Source organism: Protopterus annectens, chromosome 2.part1, assembly GCF_019279795.1.
Source record: "Protopterus annectens isolate FY-2018-M chromosome 2.part1, PAN1.0, whole genome shotgun sequence".
In the NCBI taxonomy this organism is placed as follows: domain Eukaryota; kingdom Metazoa; phylum Chordata; order Ceratodontiformes; family Protopteridae; genus Protopterus; species Protopterus annectens.
In genome coordinates, this window is record NC_056729.1 from 446981756 (window position 1) to 447002600 (window position 20845).

Consider the following 20845-nt stretch of genomic DNA (forward strand, 5'->3'; position numbering starts at 1 on the left):
ATACATAAAAATAACTCTTCTCCTAAATAAAACATCTTTAAGATAACAGTACATCACTAAGGGCCTGTTCAAATTCTTGAGTTGCAGAGTACAGAGAAAATAAACTATAAACTACAAATTTACATACTACTTGCTGATATTAATGCTCCATTCCATTGTGTAAGTTACCCCACCCCACAAACTGACATCTAAATAAATACAAAACTACACCACCACCACTTGCAAATGAATTTTGAACATCCTTTTATAAAAGTGAGGGAAATTCTGGATTAGACCTGCCCAATCAGAAAAATTGTTCTTAAATATAATCCTTCATAGAAATGTGGTGACTACATCCAAGAAAAATGAGCCCCAGAAGAAGCAACTAAATTCAACAACGCGTGTAACAAGAAAATTTAGACAAGTCTAAAACTTTTAGTACAGAAAAACAATGGCAATCCATTTCAACCTCTTGGATGATCTCCAAAGCATAAGTAAAAGAAATCCACATCAGACTCTCTCAGAGAGCTTACAGCATACCTCTCAGAGCAAGAAATCTGGACAAAGCCTAAAATAATGGGGGGCAAATGCCCAAAATAGGGGCAAGTTTTAAATATTGCTGTTATAAACTTAGAAAGTTGGTAGAATAACGGGATGTGTTAACATGCATTTTCTAAAGGTTATGAAGTCTGAAATTCAAATGTGTGTCATTTAGCGACTTCAGTCCTTAGTGATTTACCAGAGAACCACAAATTTTATATGGAACACACCAAACATATAAGGCAAAAATCTGTACAGTTGAAAGGTATGGCTTACAGTAACTGATAAAAACACACCACATGAGGGAAATCACACAAACTCGGCTACAGAAACACCAATCTCAGTGTTATCTATCAAACGAGCTTGACACATCTTCAGAACAGGACTAGCATGCCAATGTTTGTCTTGGATTCCCATTTTGGAAGATGCTCATGTTTTAAAATTAGGCTTCTGTCTAAAAACATAAAACCCTCAACTCACTACCAGAGACTGTCTAATACTTCAAATACCTAAGGGAAACTTTCTGTGTGAATAATAAAACATAGAGTAAACAAAATTAGAATGGATGCACTTACACAGCATGCTCACACAGATTAGTTCACGCAAGCTGTTAGCTAGTTAATGGACTAAGTATAAATGATAAAGCACCAATCTGCATATGGGCAGAGCTGGTGTTAGCATTTTGGGGTACACCACCAAATGCCAAGTTGGGGGACCCAGGCACTTCTAGTTCAAGTATCACTCTGTTACTGCCATGTTCTTCCTAAGCAACTTTTAAATTCATGCAGTAAACTTTTAGGAGTAGTGCACACAGACTGACCTGTGCTACAATACTCAGATTATGACAAGCCTGTGTGCCACACTATGTTGGCCCAACTTGCCACACTATGTTGGCCCAACTTACAAAGGAACACACAACTGGACTTAAGTGAAATAGTGCCCTAGGCATTGCCTACTGTTCCATCCCCCCAAAACACACACACACAGACACACACACACAGACTTCTCCTCCAGTGCTCCCCTCTGTTTCCCCCCATCTTGACTTCCCTTACTACGCACATTACTTTTTTTCCATCTTTTTCTTAGATTTTGCCTTAACTCTTTCACCTTTTTAAGAAACTATAACTTTCTATATGCTTTGAAGTACATTTTAAAGGTTTTTTTGTACACAAATTTTTTCATCCAGTGATGGGTTAAACAGAAATAATGATTAAGGAAAGAAATTCTGTGTTGTTGTTCAACATTAGTTTCCCAACATCCTTTCAATACACCTTTCCTAACCAGGACTCACAATAAACAAGCCAACTGCTGTGGGGATACACAGATTGTATCCGGAAGTACTAACTACTCCCTAACCAGCCCCCCCCCCCCCCAAAACAAAAGACAGTCACTGCATGTTGCCTGTGCATACCTCTGGTGTTAGATTGGGATAAAAGCAGACGCTCAAATGGTCACAGTCACAGCCACGTATTTCAACTGACTGCTGTCATTCATGTACATCTCAAGCCTCCACACCCCTAACCACCTAATGCAGTCACCTGTATAACTTGCCTGATGTGAGATTGTCAAGAAAGTGAAAAAAATAATTATTACCGTAATGCATTCCACTTTTTCTGCTCCTAGACAGTACACAGCCCCTACACAAGCTGTAGCAACCTTCTTGTCCACCTCTGAGGTCTGTGAGAAAAGTAAAAGAAACAATGACTACTCTGCCACCAGCCAAAACACAAGCTGTAATGACCTCCTGCCCATACCTCTAAGGTTTGACTGTGAATGAAAATCAAAGAAATAATGACCACATAATTCCCAACCCCCACAAAACCTATGAAAACCTTCTGTACACACAGACAGACACATACATACACACACATCTAAGCAGGGCTGGTTTTAATTTTGTGCCTTACTTTTGAAATACAATTGCCGCAGTGGTACAGCGGTAGCGTTGTTGCCTCACAGCAAGAGGTTCTCCTGTTCGATTCACGGCTGGAGTGCCTTCTGTGTGGAGTCTGCATGCCCACCCCGTGGTAGAGTGTCCTCCGAAAGACATGCATGAATGCAGGGGCGGCTCGTGGTATCGGACTGCAGCCCTCCCACCTACAAAAAAAAAAAAATCTTTAAAACTAAAAAACAAACAGAAAAAAAAGCACGAGTCCAGACTGCCTTTATCAGCGGTCCGGATAGAGATAGACAGGTACTCAGCAATCATTGCTGCAAATTCACCCAGGAATCAGTGCAGGGAGGTCCGGACTGCTTCGGCTGCAGGCAGATCCAATCAGGACTGAGAGAGGTGAGCAGCTCTCGCGGGACTTTCATTGCGCGGGCTCATTCAGGAGGTAGGTGTAGCAGGTTTTGGTCACTGACTGGACTGCTCGGGTGGTTTTGCTGCTTGGATTACTTCAGGTCGCTGGCTGGAGTTAGGTGTGTGTGTGTGTAATGCCCCAGTTACTATATACTGGTGGCTAGAGAGAGTGAATTCCCTATCCACCACCATTTCTAAAAATAAACTTGCAGATTTTTGCCTTATATTTGTTCTGTTCCCCATAAAATCTGTGGTTTCTGTATCTAAATTTTTCCTTGCAAAGTCTGTAGTGTAGTGGTGCACTGGTAGCATTGTTGCCCAACAGCTACAGGTGCTCTGGTTTGATTCTTGGCTGGGGTGCCTTCTGTGTGGTGTTCTGCATATTCTCTCATATTGCAAAGATGTGATTGACATTTCTCTCTGTTCTGCTGAAAATTGTCTTTTGTTCCAAGTCAGACTAGTTTCCTGGTTAAATGTTTAAAAAATAACAGGCATTTGAATTTCAGACTTCATATTCTTCAGAAAGTACATGGTAACACAAAATTGTTCTAGCAGTTGTCTAAGTTTATAACATGGATATTTGAAAATTGTCCCTATTTTTGGGACTGTATTCCCCCATTATTGGCTTTGTCCAGGTATTTGTGCTAAAGTTGAGAGTTATCTATGGTGAGAACTGTATTCCTTGAATGTTTGGGGGCTGTATCCCCCCCCCCCATTACTGGCTTTGTCCACATGTTTTTTGCTAAGAGGTTGAGAGCTATAGTGAGAACTGAATTCACTGAATATGTTTGGGGGCTGTATTCCCCCCATTATTGGCTTTGTTCAGGTGTTTTGTGCCAAGAGATTGACAGCTATGCTGAGAACTAAATTCACTAAATGGTAGCCATTTAAGTTTGTCTTCCTCTCTTTTACAAAACAGCTGATTTGGCATAGTGGTATGTTTCTCGGACTGTTTTGCACAGGGTGCCCTGGGTTAAAGACGTGGCAGTGAAATGTATGGTGGTAAATAAGTATTTTATTCTAGCAACTTTCCAACATTATACAAGCAATGTTTAAAATGTGTCCCTGGTTGTCTCCACCCCAATAAATTTCGGCTTTTTCCAGATTTCTTATGCTACAACGTTCAGAGATACAACTGTGTGTAGAGTAGATTTTACAAGGAGCTGAGAGCTGCACGGGAACAAAACTTTAGTGCTGCTTATTCTGAGTCTGCTTGCATTAATAGCACAACAGTTAGTGTACTTGCTTTTGATGCAGAAAGCTGTGGGTTCTACTCCCACAGTAGATAGATGCATTGCTGATACTGTACTGTGTTGTAAAGTGGGTGAATGCTGCAGTCCTTTTTGGCAAAGATACCTAGAGTAGTAACTATGAACCTGTTATCAGTTTGCCATACAGTCCCTATTGCGATATTACTAGCTTATTTTTTTTAATGCATGCAACATAGGCAACTTATTCCTCAAGGGCAACAGGCACTTTATTTGTAGATGAATAAACAGTGACATATAAAGTTGTTTGCTAGCAGCAACCTCTTCATTGTTACAGATTTCTTTAATGTGGAATTATTTAGATGACTTTTACTACTTCAGAAATTGTGCATATTTACTGATACTGGTGGACTGTAGAAGGTTGAGTAGACTTTTATGATGGAAATGTTCTGAATTGGGTAGTTTTGTCATTGGTGCATGCATTTTGTTTCATTGTTTACTGGAAAAAAATGTTCAAAACAATAAATTTAAAATGCTAACAACTGTACTGTATTGTACAAGGAATATAATTTTGTGGAATCAGGAAGGTGTATCAAAGAGCACATGTATGTTTCATGTGCAAGGGGCCTATGATTTGAAAACAGCCCAAAGTTAATCTTTATCTGCCACTGGCAAAATGTATTTTCTTTGAATGTGGGTTTCAATGCTGTTTCATTGAATGTGCGTTTCACGGGCAGAGAAGTTTTTAATGCTAAGCCTGTTTTCATTGTGAGACTGTGTTGCTTTGTTTAGCAGATGTCTTAGTGTTTGTGCTGTAAAATGCAAAATAAAACTTCCAAATGAAATCCAGATCATCATAGAAGTAAAGCAGTATGCACATTAGTGTTTATGGTAAATGGAGTGAAATAGCCAAGTAATGGATCATTGGAATGGCTGCAGGGGGGAGGGCTCCATTCGACCATGACTTTGTGAGGGGGAAGGGCGGCAAATTAAAAGACAGCCCCAGCTGAACTATACCCCCCAACTGTCCAGATTTTCACAGAATGAATAGATTTTTGCTTCTTATTTTTGGTTTGTTCCTCATAATATTTGTGGTTTTCTGGAAAATCATTTAGAAATTAAGTCACTAAATAATGACACTGAGTTTCAGACTTCATAACCTTCAGAAAAATGCATGCTGAAGTAAGACTTGTTCTATCAACTGTCTCAGTTTAAACAAGAGCAATTTTTAGTACTGTTTATGTTCCCCCAATATATTTGGCCTTGTCCAGATTTATTGCATTAACAGGTTAAGAGGTACATGCAAATAAATTGCTTTATAGAATTAGGCATAGCTAAACCTCTCAACTGTCCCCGAATTTGGCTCATAATGTTGCTCTTCCCCTAATAATCCCTCCGCAAAATAGCAATTTGGAAGAAAACATGGAGGGTTTACAATTTAGAAATAACTGTAATAATCAGAGTTATAGATTTTTATTTTATTTATTTACTGTTGGTTAACCAGGATGGTCCATTGGGCCAAGTGAACCCATTTTCAATGGAGTCCTGGGGAGAAAAGCTCCAACAAGAATACATGTTACAGAGATATAGATTACATAGTATACAATTCATAGCAAGGTAAAGTTTACAAACAGTAGAATTATCCACGAAAATAATGATAGAGTGTAGTTATATACATTTTTTTTAGGTTGATAGATGATATTTAGGATAGGATTATGAGCAAAATATAGGAGATGAAAGTAATAAGGATAGTGGAAGTGGAGAATGATTATGTGGGGAGGGAGCAGGAGCATTCCCATCTGGATGTTAGGTAGGAGTGAAGTGTTTTTTTAAAGGTAGGAAGGCTAGCGATGGTGCGAATGGAGGGAGGTAGGGAGTTCCATAATCGAGCTATGGAAAAAGGTAGATTATTTTTATTTCAGAAATGCATGTAGATTCTTTTATTTTGTCAGCTGCTCAAGTTAGCAGTACTATTATTAAAAAAGTGTCCCTTCTTTGACAGGTTCCCAGCTGTATTGTGTGGCTATTTTATATTTTTGCATCACATTTTTGGTCCATTTTTCATAAAATATTTTTTTTTGGTAAATCATTAAAGACTGAAGTTAGAAAATAATGACAGACATTTTAGTTTCAGATTTCATATTCTTCAAAAAATTCATACTAATGCAAGACCTACTATTCTATCATCTTTCTAAGTTTATAAGAGCAATATTTAAAAAACTGTCCTTATTTTTGGGCCGTTGTCCCACTTCTATGTATGGCTTTGCTGTGAGGGTGAGGTATGACAAATGTGTCAGGGCCATCAGTCAGCCAGAGACATTTCAAATCGTGACATACTTGTTGCACCCCACTCCCCCATGTAGTGACTGGATGTGTCCAAGCAAGGCAAGGAGTAGTTGTGCAGTGTAAATGTGCAGGGTATCCCCCCATGCAGTGTAAATGTGCAGGGTATCCCCCCATCCAAGGTAGACACAAGTACTACAGTGGCTTTCCATCTGTTCTTGATTTTGCAGAATGGTCTGGTTTCTGTCATATTTTTGTACTGTTGATTTACGCTTATTACTCAAAGTGCCTGTTGCTCTGTGTTTTAAGTAGCAATGCTTTAATAACTATCAGGTAAGCTTGTCTGAGATCATAACATGCAAGTAAGCTCTAATAAGCATACCGTTAAAGAATTGCCACCATTGAAGCCTTTCTGTTGTTGCCATGCAGAGAATACTTAACTAGATAATGTATAAGCGTTGGGTATTGAAATGCATATGACAGTATTTGTAATAAAGGACAGGATTACATTATTTTAAAAAGCTCATTACACTTTTTGGAGACTTCCAGTGATCTCTGAGGGCTTTACCCGTAAACTAAAGATAATGCCATTCATGTGTGGTCCATAACCTGTACAGTAATCCTTTAAGCAATGTATCTTGAGCTTGTCTGCTTTTCATTTTTTACTTTGATCATGTTTTCCCCATGAAACAAGCAGATAGTTATCAGGCAGCAGGTCTTTTTTGGATAAGAAACATTTTTACAAGTGGGGGCATCACAGAGATTGCTACTTTCAGCATGTTACTTGGTACTTTAATAAAGCTGAATATAAATTATAATGCAGTGCAAGAAGCAGTTTGAGTTGAGTGCTGCATGTTTTTCTTATACTTGATTTTGACTGGCATTCCAGTAATGTATTTAAAAAGTAATTTATTTTTTCATGCCTCACAACCTTTTTGTTTCCATCTAGATATTAAGTAAGCTGTCAAGCAGCCAATGCATTGAAATATTTTTATTCTTTTACACTTCATTTGTCTTGACTGGACTCTCATAATGAGGGTTTGGCACCCAGGGCAGCATATTTAATTAAAGTTTAGTTTTTGTGGTTTTGAGCATAGCTCCCCTTTCTAGTTGTCCACACCCCTTCCCATTGACCCCACCCATTCGGCTATCTCCTGCAGCCCCCCTTTGATTTGAAGTCACCAGCCGCCACTGCGTGAATGGGCGTGCCTTCGCTGAAAGGTTGGGCATCGGGCTGGCAACTCGGCACCATAAAAAAATCTACTGCCAATCATTAGCGGACCAGAGTTCCGCTGTGGCCACCCCTAACCGGGAAAAGCCGAAAAGACAAACAACAACTTTTGAAATACAATTACTTGTTATTAATTACAATTTTACTGATACCCAGAAGAATACTGTACATGTCCTGGCTTTACCGGGTGCGTGCACAGATAAAAATCGGTGATGTTTTTTATGTACTCAAAACAAGCATACAGCACAGCAATACTAGTTTTGCACTTATTTCTGCAAACAGTAATACATTGTGCAACACTGGATCGGTGAGTGGCGTTTAGCTATCAAACAGCAACAAGTCACTTTTATTTACCTCATTGAGGAGTAACATATACATGTCACTGATTTCACAGACCATCCCTGATTTTGCCTCATAATTTTGTTCCGTCTCTCATAACAGGTTTTATTTGCTGGTAAGTCACTCAGGATTATAAACAGTCAATAAATCCAGAGATCAGCGTTTCATACTTCTTATTGTACAAAAACATGCATGGTGATGCAAAATGTGTTACTTTTTACATGAATCAGAATTCTATTTAAAACATGTTCCTGATTTTGAGCCTTTACTCTGCTATTATTTTTGGCTTTGCCCAGAATTCTTGAGCAAAGCCGTTGACAGTTATAGTATCCGGTGTTCTGTCGGTATTTATAAAACTCTTTGAACGACAAACCATCTCTAAAGATGGGAAGCATTAGCTCTTCTTAAAATCAAAGACAGAAACTGAGATTGGTCACTCTGGGCTGTTGATCTTTAGCACTTAACCCTGTTCATGTTCTTTATCAGCTATATCCTAACAGAATCATATCACAGCCCAATTCAGTTAAAGAGTTTAATCATAAAATGAATACATTCTTTTTTCATTTTTCGCCAACCAGCAGCAGCTTTTGTGGGGCCCCCACTCACTTAAGGATGATTAAGGAGTTTTCCTAAAACCACAGGTAATGCACATACTCAAAGCTGGCTATGGTGTAAGTTTTAATGGACAGGATGTCCAGCATTAAGATTTAACTAAGTAAGCGGACTATGTCAGTGGTAAAATATTTAATGCAATTGTAAAACTTGTTTCTTGACAAACCACTTTTACCATAACCAGTAATATCTTTGAAATGTAAAGGAGATATTACCCAAGTGGTTTATTAAAGTACACAATACTAGATTTTGTTGGACATGTTACAAATTACAAAGACAAGATAACTTTGTAGGGTTACCATCTGTCTCACTTTGCGAGGGAGCTGTTTGGACAAATGTCCTGATATTTTAGGACACAAATAACTCTTAAGTTTTCTTTAATAGTTGCAAAAAACTATTACTTTTTATCCGAAACCTGTAAATGTTCTATGAAATGGCATAAGCAACTCAAATGCTACAAGAATAAGCTTTTATTTTGACAAAAAAAGTAAAGTTCTATCCTTCGTACCAACTATGGGTATAGTTTGTCCTGCAAAATCTGACATTTCTACAAAAAAAGTCCCACTTTGGACATTTGACCCCCCCCCCCCCATATGGACCAAGGGGCCCAAGTGACTGCAGGGTTCGCTGGTGCCTAAAGTCGGCTGTGCATATGGGTAAATAATGTTCAGCCCTGAAACGAGATGGGGAGTTGTGGCGGCTGCTGGCTCTGCGGTCTAATTCCAGGCTATGCGTGTTTGACTTAAACTGTAAAACCATACGAGTTTAGTGTTTTCCATTGATTGTTTCATAGACTTAAAACCACTGGAAATTTCCCTGAATATCCTCACAATACGTTTGAATATAATATCAAAGTAGGATGCTCTTGCAGCATTCATGTATTAAACGCTTAACCACAACACTAGGAAGATGCACCACTGCGCAAACATTTGTGAATGAATGTACCTGCTGTGGCGCAAGAGAATGAATGAGCTATGAATGTGTCAACTGACCCCGATCTTGGCTCATTTTGCACAGATTCTACAAAAAATGTGATCCGAGCGCTATCATTTTGATTCATAATTATCCACAGTCCTTCACGATGTATACGGGTATTGCTTCTTAGTTCTATAAACTAAACCAAATTACAAAACGACTCTGCATTACAAACGTGTATCTGTTTAATAACAATTAACATTTTTTCTACAATTTATACTAGCTGCATTAAAAATAATGAAAGAAACTGTGAAACTTTAAAAAACGGAAAAATCACAGACAATGCTCTTCTAAGTAGCCATTCGTTTTTTTAAAAATAAAACCACGGTCACGCTGTGCACTAAAAGTATAGCTAAATACAAAGGTATTGAAATGATTGCATTATTTTTCGTTCCGAGTACCTGTTGATGCACACCTACCAGCACTACGTTCTACTTCAAATACAAATAAATAAAATAAACAATATACCTACAACAAAATAAATACCCCTCCACCCACCCCAGTATCTGAGAAGCATCTTATTCTGTCTGCATACAAGGGGAGAAAAAGTCTTATTACATAAATAGAAAAAAAAATCCCTTCCCCCACCTCTCAGGCGTAGGCCCTAAACAAGCGCACCACGCTGCAGTCTCGCCTGAGTTTATGTCACATGCACAAGTTTGGGTCTGGAGGTCTGCCTACTCAGCACAGTTATTGGCTATGCCAAACACAACATGGTCTACCTTATTCTGTAATTGGACGAAGGTAAACGCCAATCAATACTTAGGCGACATAACCAATACAAACTTACTGCGACACAGCACAGTCTGGAGAAACTGTTACTTATTTTAGAAAACATCTGAAGTAGTTACAAATGCACCATCGCATTATTTATAGTTCAAACAAATCAAAGCATCTGCTAATTATATTTTCACACGTACTTCCATGTTGATCAATATAACTTTGTTAAAGCTGATCCGCTGCGCATTCCCCTGAACCACCACCTGCACCAAGGTGAGAGAGGGGGAGGGGAGGCGCAGCCAACTACAGTCAGAAAGCTACAATTCCATGTTTAAAAAACACCCCGCCTGCAAGTTTAAGATGCATCAGGCAACACTCGTTAATCAGTACGAACCGCACTGGGTGGTGATAAACTGCCAATGTAATATCTAATGTTAAGTGGTAAACAAGCTGATGCGTTCGTGACGCGTGTCATTTAGGAGAAAAAGTTGAGAGACCAGACAAGTCTGTCTGGATTATTACTGTTGGCAATGTACGATGTCAAAAAGGTTATCTGTACATGCGGCAATCGTAATTACAAAAGTGGGTTGATAAAACAATTGGTAAAAATCACTGGCCCTTGCTTATAATTGTATACGCACCCACAAATCAGAGAATACAGTACTAGTGAATGGCAACAGACAGTTAATCGACGCAACATATATATAGCTACATCATGCAATCCCACAATTGAGCAATCCACCCCCACTCCCTCCAGACTGTTACACCTTCCAGTGTCCCCGATGAGTCACACATTCTGTACAAGGGCATCCTTTTGCAAAATAGTCTTCAATAGGCATCTGAAACATAAACTGCCTAAATAATTGCATGGTATGCATGTTGATATGATTAATTTCTAATACTTGAAGATACGTTATATCCCTTCAAGTGACTCAATTTCTATACATTGGTTAAAAGGTCGTCTCATAGACGCGTAAGAACTTTTAATTTAAACCATACATATCGCTTGTTAGAAAAAAATATAATACAAATGCTTACAATTTTGATGAACTAATGCAGTATATTACTGTTGCAGAATCACATATATACAGGTAATTGTTTATAAACAGCGCTGCATATTGCTCACCTTTTTATGGCATCCTCGTGGGCTTCAAATGATTTTCCACTAAGCTTGTCAAAACGGTGAGCTCAGTGAAAAAAAAACTTTCTCAGCAGATTAATTCCCCAAGGCATGCATAAATTGGATGGGCAAAGCAGAGCCTTATTCAGAGGTGCGGAAGGTTGGCCAGTAGTGCTCCAGCTTTGACAGCTCCCAAAGGGTGGGCTTTACTCCTCACGCATTGCCACCTACAGTAGGCACTATACATAAACCAATTCCAAAAAAAGTTAGGCCCGGACACTGCAGATCCAAAAAGTCACTAACATGAGAGGGACGCAGTGAACTTTCTGTACGCTGTCTTAATATCCTTTTGTCTCTGTTATTCTGTCCCTGCCCTTAGCATCTGTGAAAAAACATGAGTTTTCTGGTTATTTCTCTTTTTCCGGCACTGCTTAGCTAAAAACAGTAGGAGTTTTGACTCTAGAGGTGACGTCGTAAGTGCATGAGCCCCGCCCATCTAAACCTAAAGCGCAAACTCATTGGTTAAATGCTCAGCCTCGTCTCGCCAGCTTGTGGCTTAGAAATGCTGCCGCTGTCCAACGCATAGGCACAACGCTGCTCAAACTGACAAGGATTTGGTCACTTTCTGTAATGGGTGCTTTCTGGTTATTGTCAGTTAAATCGTGATCAGATTCAGGACCGTCGATAAACGTGTGCCACTTGCTGTGTGTTTTTAATATAGACGTTAGAATCATTGCAGAATTAGTCTGTGCAGTGCATGGGGTTCAACTGTAGAGGCCCTGTGTTTGATAACTTGTAAGTATATTCTAAATAAATGTCATGCTTCTTGTCCTCTGGAAGAGCTTCGCAAACGAAATATGTAAATAAACAGCATACCTCTTAGCGCAAGAAATCTGGATAAAGCCATCAATACAGGTGGACACGGGCCCAAAATAAGGGAGACGTTGACATTTTTTAAAATATTGCTTTTACAAACTTAGACAATTGATAGAACAACACTTTTAATTAGCATGCATTTTTCTGAAGCACATTAAGTCTGAAACTCAAATGTTTGGCATTATTTTCTGACTTTAACCCTCAATGATTTGCCAGAAAAATCACAGTTTTATAAGAAACAGACCTAGAATATGTGGCAAAAATCTGTACAGTTGAGATGTATAATTAGCACTCACATACGGTAGTACCGGGTAGTTATAGGAAGAGGAGAAGCCAATCCTTAATCAGAGCACGCAAACCATGGCGTGCGAAGCCGGTTATATCCAAATCGCGGGAACATACCAACCACCCACTTAACGTAAAATTTATGGATTACCGCCGATAATAACGAGGGGCAAAGAAGTCCCCAAATCATGGACAGATTTTAACTATTGCTTTTATAAACTTATAAAGTTGCTAGAATAACAGGTTGTACACTGGCTGGCATGCATTTTCCGAAGGATAATAAGTCTGAAACTCAAATGTTTGTCATTATTTACTGACTGTAGTCGTCAACGATTTAACAAACAAAAAAAACATACATTCACGAGGGTTTGAGCAAAATATTAGGCAGAAATGAGGACATTCTGCAAAATTATGGTCAGTTGAGAGGCACGTGCTGGAAGGATCATGTGGTGAACATGTTAATTTCAGATTCAGACAGAGAGACTGTACTGGTGAGATGGCTTTCCAGCATACCACTGAATTACTTTTTGTCACCAAATATGTGTGACATAGTATGCGCGAAGTATTCCACATGATCAAACTTGAATGTGAAAATGCAAACCATACTGGAAGGTATACACGTGTATTAATAATATGCATGATCTGTGGACTGCTGAATCATAAGCTTTAACATTTTGCATTATGAAAAGCTAATTAACAGCTGAATGAATCACATACTTCATGCTGTGTAGCAACTGAAAGGAATATGCTGGCCCTATTTTAAATATATGTGCTGTTGTTTCTTTTAATATCTGGTTGCTGTTCAGGAAGAAGTAAACATGTCATGGCAGTTACTCTTTAACAAAAAAAATTACTTTTGTAGAAGAATATCAGTCCTATGTGGCAGTTCTTTTAGGAACATATGGAACCAACGAATTAAGAATCAAATTGCTGATCTCAGTCATACGATTTTTCAAACCAGTTTTGTTTCTTGTTGTAACACTGAATTACTAACAATACAAACAACATATTGTTTCTTTAGGTTTTATTGGTGTAGTACACTGATCACTATGGAGTATTTCAGGCACAGCTCAGGTGAGTACACCCACACAAATGTGGAAAAATATTTATAGAAATGAGCAAAAGCAGAACAAAAAATCTTTACAAATAGAACAGTACCTATTATATACTACACAAGACACTTTTCTGCAAAGTCTGGGATCCTCATCAAGACTGCTTAAAAAGCAACTAAACACCACATTGGGAAGTTTTAAAAATGTGTGTCTATACTGAACCTTTACAAGAGCCATGTAGAGGTAGCAAGAGCTTTATCCTCATATAGGCAGCAAAAGATTTAGCCATTTACCACACTGATAGTAAAAAATAAGGTATATAGCTGCTCTGGAATACCTGCTTAGAATATGCTGTTTAATGTTTTTCATTATTTTGTGATTTATTCCCCTGTGCACAGCCTAGTGCTTCAGGTGTTAAAACAGCAACTCATGTTGGCTGTATTATGTGATATTGCTCTAAAAGTTTCAGAAGCAGAGCACAAAGGAAGTAAGGGTATATGAGTGCCCTTTAGCTCATTTAAATTATCGACGTCCACTTCTAGCAGAATTTTATAACGTAATGTATTATTATTTGCTATGCATTTAGTTTTGACAGACCTTCCTGCAGATTCTTCTGTTTCCACCTGTCCAGTAGATATATTTGTAGGTCTACCCCTGTGTTCTTGAGACACTGAATGGTGTCTGGCAGAATATGTGAGACAGCTAATGGGAAGCTAGTGTAATGGTCAGGTCCCCTAGGCATCATCATAATGGATTATGCCATATTGCTGATTATGGGCACAGGAGATGCAGTATTCATGCCTTCATTCAAGTAGATTGTACTGGCAAGAAAAGCCCTGACTATTTAAAGACAGTACCATGGACTGGGTCTTCCTTTGAAATATAACTGTCAGTAGGATTTCTGATCCCTACATATATTTAGTTTTACTGACACCTAGACCCAATTACACTGACTTTACAAACTGGCATTTTTCCTCTACTTCAGTATGGCAGCTAGCAGTCCGAACCTAAAAGTGAAATACTATATGGAAAGCACATAATGTGGGTCAAAAGGTAGCTATATCAATAGGGAGACATCATTTGATTCCCAAAAGGCTATTCAGGAACGAAACATCTGGACTTTTGTTTGTGTCACAATACCATCATTACTTCTAATGTGTTAAGTTCTACAGTAGTCCAGTGTCACAGTCAGAAATGCATGCAGCTGTGCAACCAGACAGACTGCTTAAGCTAAACCGATCTGCTTGATATTTCATAGCGTAGAACACTGCGTATACCTGTTTCCGTTGTCAGAGTAATATAAAGAGCTCTGACTATGTTACTCCTTTGTACAGTTCCCTCAACTAATGCAGAGCCTAAAGAACATAAGTTTCTACCTTGCATAGCACTGCTCCTAAGCCTACCTCTGATGTATCAGTATAGACCTTAAGCAGTGTGCTAAAATCAGGAAATGCTGATACAGGCTGCAGACATATTTCCTTTACCCTTCTGAAAGCAGCTGTGATGATATCAAATTGATATGTATAGATGCTTGTGGTGAAAATGTATTTGTGAGGTTTGCTTGTGTTAAAATGTATCATCAGTGCACCCTACTAGAAGGAAAAGAAATGTACATGTACTATTGTAACTGAATTAAATGTATACATTGCAACAGCATATACTGGAAGGGAAGAGGTTAATCCACCTGACTCTGAAAAATATTTTTGAAATTAAATTACTTTATGTGTTAAGCAATAAAGATGATATCTCACAGTTTTGAATGGAGCCAGAGATGCAATATCTGTACTAGATAATAGGTTGTAGCTCCTCTAGGAAGAATGGAAGGGTTTTATGACTTCCACCAACTAGACCACATCTGAGCAATACTCTCTCCGTGTGTCTGGTAACACATAGGTGCTAAACCTTGACAGCTTCTGGCAGTGGGGGTTGCATGGGAACCAGAATTCAGATGACCAGATGTATGTTATGTCATTCTGTACAGAAATAATGTTTTAATATTAGAGGAGACTGAAGTCTCAGGAGCACTCTGTATTCTGTCTTGGATCTGAAAATAAGGACCACTACCATTATCTTGTCTTGCTCTATTCATTAAGTAGGAACAGTAATTCTTTTACTCAGTCAGGAATAGATAGTGAGACTAGCTAAATAGTGTTTTTCTATAACTGTGTGAAACTTTCAATCTGTGTTATTTTTAATATTTCCTGTGGCTGAAACTCTAGTGTTTACTGTAAATAGATATTTAGTATTCTCATGTTCTTTTATTATTTATTATTAAATTAATTTATTCTTCTCGTTGTGGCTGGTTCTTTTAAAAATATTTATGTTTTGAGAGTATTTACATATATTTATTTGGTGATAATTCTGACAACTTCTGAATGCTTTGTTGTTTGGTTAACATTACCATTTGTATTAATATTAACTTCACTCAGTATAATTGGATACCATTTTAAGAGCCTTGTAGTAACTGGCTGGTAGCAGTGAAACTACCTTGTAGTCTGGACAAAAGGTGGTATAGCTAGTAAATCTGCACCAGCCTTTCCCAGGTGTGTGTGTGTGTGTCTGCAAATTAAATCTCAAAGAGTTTGTGTATCAGCTACTTGGGGCAGGGACACAAAGCACTGGTTTTACAGTGCCAGTGGGGAGCCTTATTGGGGACCTGGGGAGAGACAAATATAGAGAAATCCAGACCCTGGGCTGAGTGTGTTACCTGTGTGCTCTTAAGGAAAATTGTGCTTGATGGAGCTAGTCTGCATTTGAAATACTGAGTGTGTCCATTTGTATTCCAATCAAACATCCCTCTCCAGTGTCACTGGTGAGGATTCAGGCTCCCTGATCACTGTCCCAGAGTGGGGACCTCAGAGCAGCATCAGCTTCCAATGGCCACTTTAATTTAAGGGGCATTTGTCCTTGGTTAGGTCTTTTTGGAGATATGCTATTGTTTCAAAACATGGTACAAACTTCTGATAATACCCAGATATAGATGTATTAACAGTTAATCTGGCTTGTTTGATAGCATCTACTAGAGTATGTACTTTGATCAGTTGAGAGTCCCAGTCCTCATTGCAGATGATAAGATCTCCTAAGTAGGCAGCAGTGTATTATGCATGGGGCTTTTGGACTCATTCCTTTAATATGTGAAAGGCTGCAGGAGTACTCTGTAAAACATAGGGAAGTAGACGATAGTGAAACAATTCCACAGGTATTGAAAAAGTATATTTGTTCCTTTCATTTCAATTGTTCAAAAAAATTGCTGGTATCTTGTGGTGAGGTCTAATGTAGCCAGAAGCCTTGCCTTCCCCAACCTTTTTGTGAGTTTATTTATTTATTTGACATTTGTTTACCGGGAAAGTCTGACTGGGTCAGAAAGTGCCCATTTTCAGTGGAGGCCTGGAGAAAAAAACCCACAATCACAATCTTTCAAAAATCAATTACAGATATTTTATATCACAAAGTATCATGTTACCCTACAAAACATCAATGCATATATTTTAAATCACAAAGTACCATGTTACATTACAAAACATAAGAGTAAAAAATATTGTAATGAGAAAAACATAGAACATTTGTTTCATACTAGAGTGCAATGAAAAACAATAACATGAGTTGGTAAAAATATGTGAGGAAAAATTATGAGTCATATTCTTTGTTATATAGAGAAGTATAAGATAAATGAGACCTGAAACAATTCTAATAAGATATTTAAAGATATATTAGAGATTATACGATTAGAGACAGTGAGGGGAAATTGAGTTATTTCTTAATATGAGACATAGTGTTCATATTATCATTATAGAAGGAAGAAAGATGGAGAGAAACTGAACATATAAGAATAGTGCAAGGTATGGTGTCTTTAGAGAAAGAGGTAGAGGAAAGGTCTGAAGAGATGAAGTGGATAAGATAAGGTAGTGGAAAAAAAACAAAAGAAAGGAATGGAGTAGGAGGCTGAAGAGGATTGGTAAGTTTGATTCATGTTGAAGGGGGTGAGAGAAGTATAGTGAGTAAGTTCAGCCAGGATTGGCACAGGAGCAGGTACAAGATTTTGTGAAGTATTCTTTTCGAGAGTGTTTAAAGGTGGGTAGGTTAGAAATAGTTCTGGTGGTTAGAGGTAAGGGGTTCTATTTTTTCACTGCTGAGTACAAATATAGGCTTTGTCCAGGGTATTTATTTGGTTTATTTATGGTGTAAACTTGTTTGTTTTCTGATATAAGAGTTCTTTTAGGAAAATATATGTTGATTAAAGGGGAGAGAGCTGGGCAGGCTAATGCCTTGTGTATAATTTTATGTATTGTTGTAAGTTCAATTTAGAAGAGGTGGAGGGGGAGTTCCAATCAGCTAAGGGTATGCAGAGATATACAGTGATGGTTAAAGAAGGATGAATTAGTAGCAAACTTGGCAATTTTGTTGTAGCAACTTTCAAGTTTGTTTTTATGGATGATGGTAAATTGGTTAGAATTGGTGATCCATATAGTAGAGAAGGCATATGGTAGGTTTTGGCTAGAGTAATTTTTGTGGCTGTGCTCAGAAAATGTTTGTTTCTGTATAGCATGCCTAGTTTTTGATGGGTGGAATTGCTTTGGATGTGGAGGTCAAATGTAAGATTATCATCTGTTATGACTCTTAACAGCTTGGTATGGAGGACTAATTCAATTTAAGTGCCATTTGCCAAAAAGATTTTGAAAGATGCTTTGTTAGCAGTGTGAATTTTTGGGGTAAAGAGGAGGAGTTTTTTTGGGGAGTGGAGTAGGAGTTGTGCTCCTGTAAGCCAGGTTTCAATGGAGATGACAGCTTGTTGAGTGATTTCTTAGAGATGAGGTAAGGTATTTGAGACAATGGGAGAGTCATCGGCATATTGAATCAAGGTGCCTTCACAAGAAGATGAATGTAGGTTATTGATAAAATATTAAATAGTAAAGAGCCAAGGACGGATGTTTGTGGGACTGCTGTGGAAGTAGGAAGGTATACAGAGATGGATCCTTGCCATTTTACAGCTTGTTGCTTGTTGGTAAGGTAGCTAGAGAACCACTGAATAGATGGATGTGATAGAACTAGGATGGAAAGTTGATTGAGGAGTTTACTGTGAGACGCCATGTCAAAAGCTTTTGATAGATCTGGATATACTGCAGATACAGGTTTATTAGAGTTGTGAACTTTATTGACAGTGTCTGTAAATTATAATAATGCAGTGGAAGTGCTGTTATCTGGTTGAAGTTCATGTTGTTTATTGATGATTAGCTTATTTTGTAAGAGATAGTGGATAAGTTACTGATGTATATATCTTTCAGGGATTTTAGAGACGGGAGACAGGCTGGCTATGGGATGGAAATTTGTAATATCAGTGGAATTATCTCCTTTATGTAAGGGGATAATATGTGCCATATTCCATAAGTTAGGGAGACAGGATTCTGTTATCGATTTATTAATAAGAATACTGACTGGGTATGTGGTTGCATTTGCAGCTAGATTTAGGTATTCCAGGGGAAGGTTGTCACTGAGGAGGAATGAGGTTTTAGTTTATGTAAAAGCATTTTTATGAGAGTTATGGAAACTGGCTCAAAGGTAAAGTGGGTGGAGTTGTCTGTGTGTGTATCAGTGAGGATGCACTTAGGTGAGTTTTGTGAAGGAAATGTGCTAAGGTCTGAGGTAGGGAATGTTAGCTGAGTGGAAGGAGGTGTGTTAGGTGAGTTTGAGGTTAAGTTGGATATACATTTTGTGAAGTATATATTGAAATAGGCAGCTGTTTGAAGAGTGGGGAATGTATGGGTATGGCTGGGATCCTTTTTTGTAACTGGGTTGATGAAAGAGGATAAAGAGGACCATACATGTTTAGGGTTGTTTTTATGGCTATCCTGTAGGTGAGTATAATAAGAATTTTTATTTCTGTTAACTTGTTTCTTAACTTGGTTTCGTAGCTGTCTGAATAGTTGCTAATTTTTGTCATTTTTATTCTTTTGCCAGCTAATCCATGCTTTGTCTGTGTCTTTCATAACAAACTGGCATTGCTTGGTGAGCCATGGGTATGGCTGTTTTTAATTCTTTTTGTACGCTGTGGGGCTAAGGTGTTAAGAATATTTAGAAATGCTACACTAAAGTATTCAACTGCATCATTTAGGGTGAGTCTTTTTAGGCTGGACCAGTTAACTGCTTTCAGAGCTTCAGTGAAAGACTCTTTGGAGAAACTGAAAGCTTACGGGTAGTTTTGAGGTTATGTTCCTTTGTTAGTTGTGTAATACTCCTGTGGGCATAAGCTGGCAGGTGGTCACTTAGTGTATCAGGGCGGGTACCTGAGGAGGTAAAATTAGATGGATTTGTAATCAGAAGCCAGACCAGGATAGACTGTTGCGAGTTATTTTTGTCATATCTTGCTGGTGTTTTAATACGCTGAGTGAATCCAAAGAGGTTCATGCTGTTTGCTGAATTTGTGGAAAAAGACTGCCAGTCAATGTTTACATCACCCAGGAGGATAATTTCATTTGTGATTGTATCTGCTGTCCAGGATAGTATGTTTTCAAGTATTGGAATGTTCTGTCCTGTTGGGATATACAGGCAGTCCACAGGTTACAGACATCCGATATGCGAATAACCCATAGATACAAACAGGCTGCCACAATGTCGGAAATAATATGAAAATAAATAAAAATCTTTAAAGTTGCCCAAATCTTACCTTAAAATGAATAATTTTGTTGTATTTTCCCTTTCCTCGCTTTCCCCGTTTGTGAAACTGGTCGTACATCTTCTTATTAGAGCAGTTACTTCCACCTTCACAGAGAATAAGCAATCTGATTGGCTAAGAGACTGCTGTGTGGGTGATCTGATTGGTCAAGACTGCTGGCTTGTACAGTACACAGTATTGAAGTAGTTAATGTACTGTACAGTAGAATGGGCAAATTATATTGTGGCTCACTAAGGTCTAGCAGAGGTCTGACAGTTCAGAAAAGAGGGGAAAACATTTGTGGGCGATGCCCTGTAGTACAGAAATGTGAAGTGCAGCTTAAAAAGAGGTAAGTTTAACACACACTCATATATATATATATATATATATATATATATATATATATATATATATATGGATTAACTTCAGAAGATCGAATTGCTAAAATCTCGAACTGCAAATAACCGAAACCAAAAGCTCGAGTTTCAGAAACTCGAACTTCTGAAGCGAAACCATCAAAAAAAAAAACACAAACTTCACTTTTGCAGGGGGGCTTTGCCCCCCTGTGCCCCCCACCCCCCCTACTTAAATATACCAACTCCAAGATCACGCTACAGTGCGGAGATGGGAAATCTCCCTTCTTGCGCTATATACGGAAGCGCAAAACGGGAGATTTC

The 20845-nt window shown here is 38.3% G+C and overlaps 1 protein-coding gene across 1 annotated transcript in view; it reads right to left on the bottom strand.

Moving 5' to 3' along the window:
- Positions 1–11786, bottom strand: part of NR3C2 (nuclear receptor subfamily 3 group C member 2) — a 1048765-nt gene extending 1036979 nt beyond the window's left edge. Inside the window, exon 1 of the mRNA XM_044062249.1 lies at positions 11313–11786. The gene's annotated coding sequence lies outside the window, so the exon portion shown is untranslated. The remainder of the gene's footprint in view (positions 1–11312) is intronic.
- Between the last annotated feature and the right edge of the window lie 9059 nt (positions 11787–20845).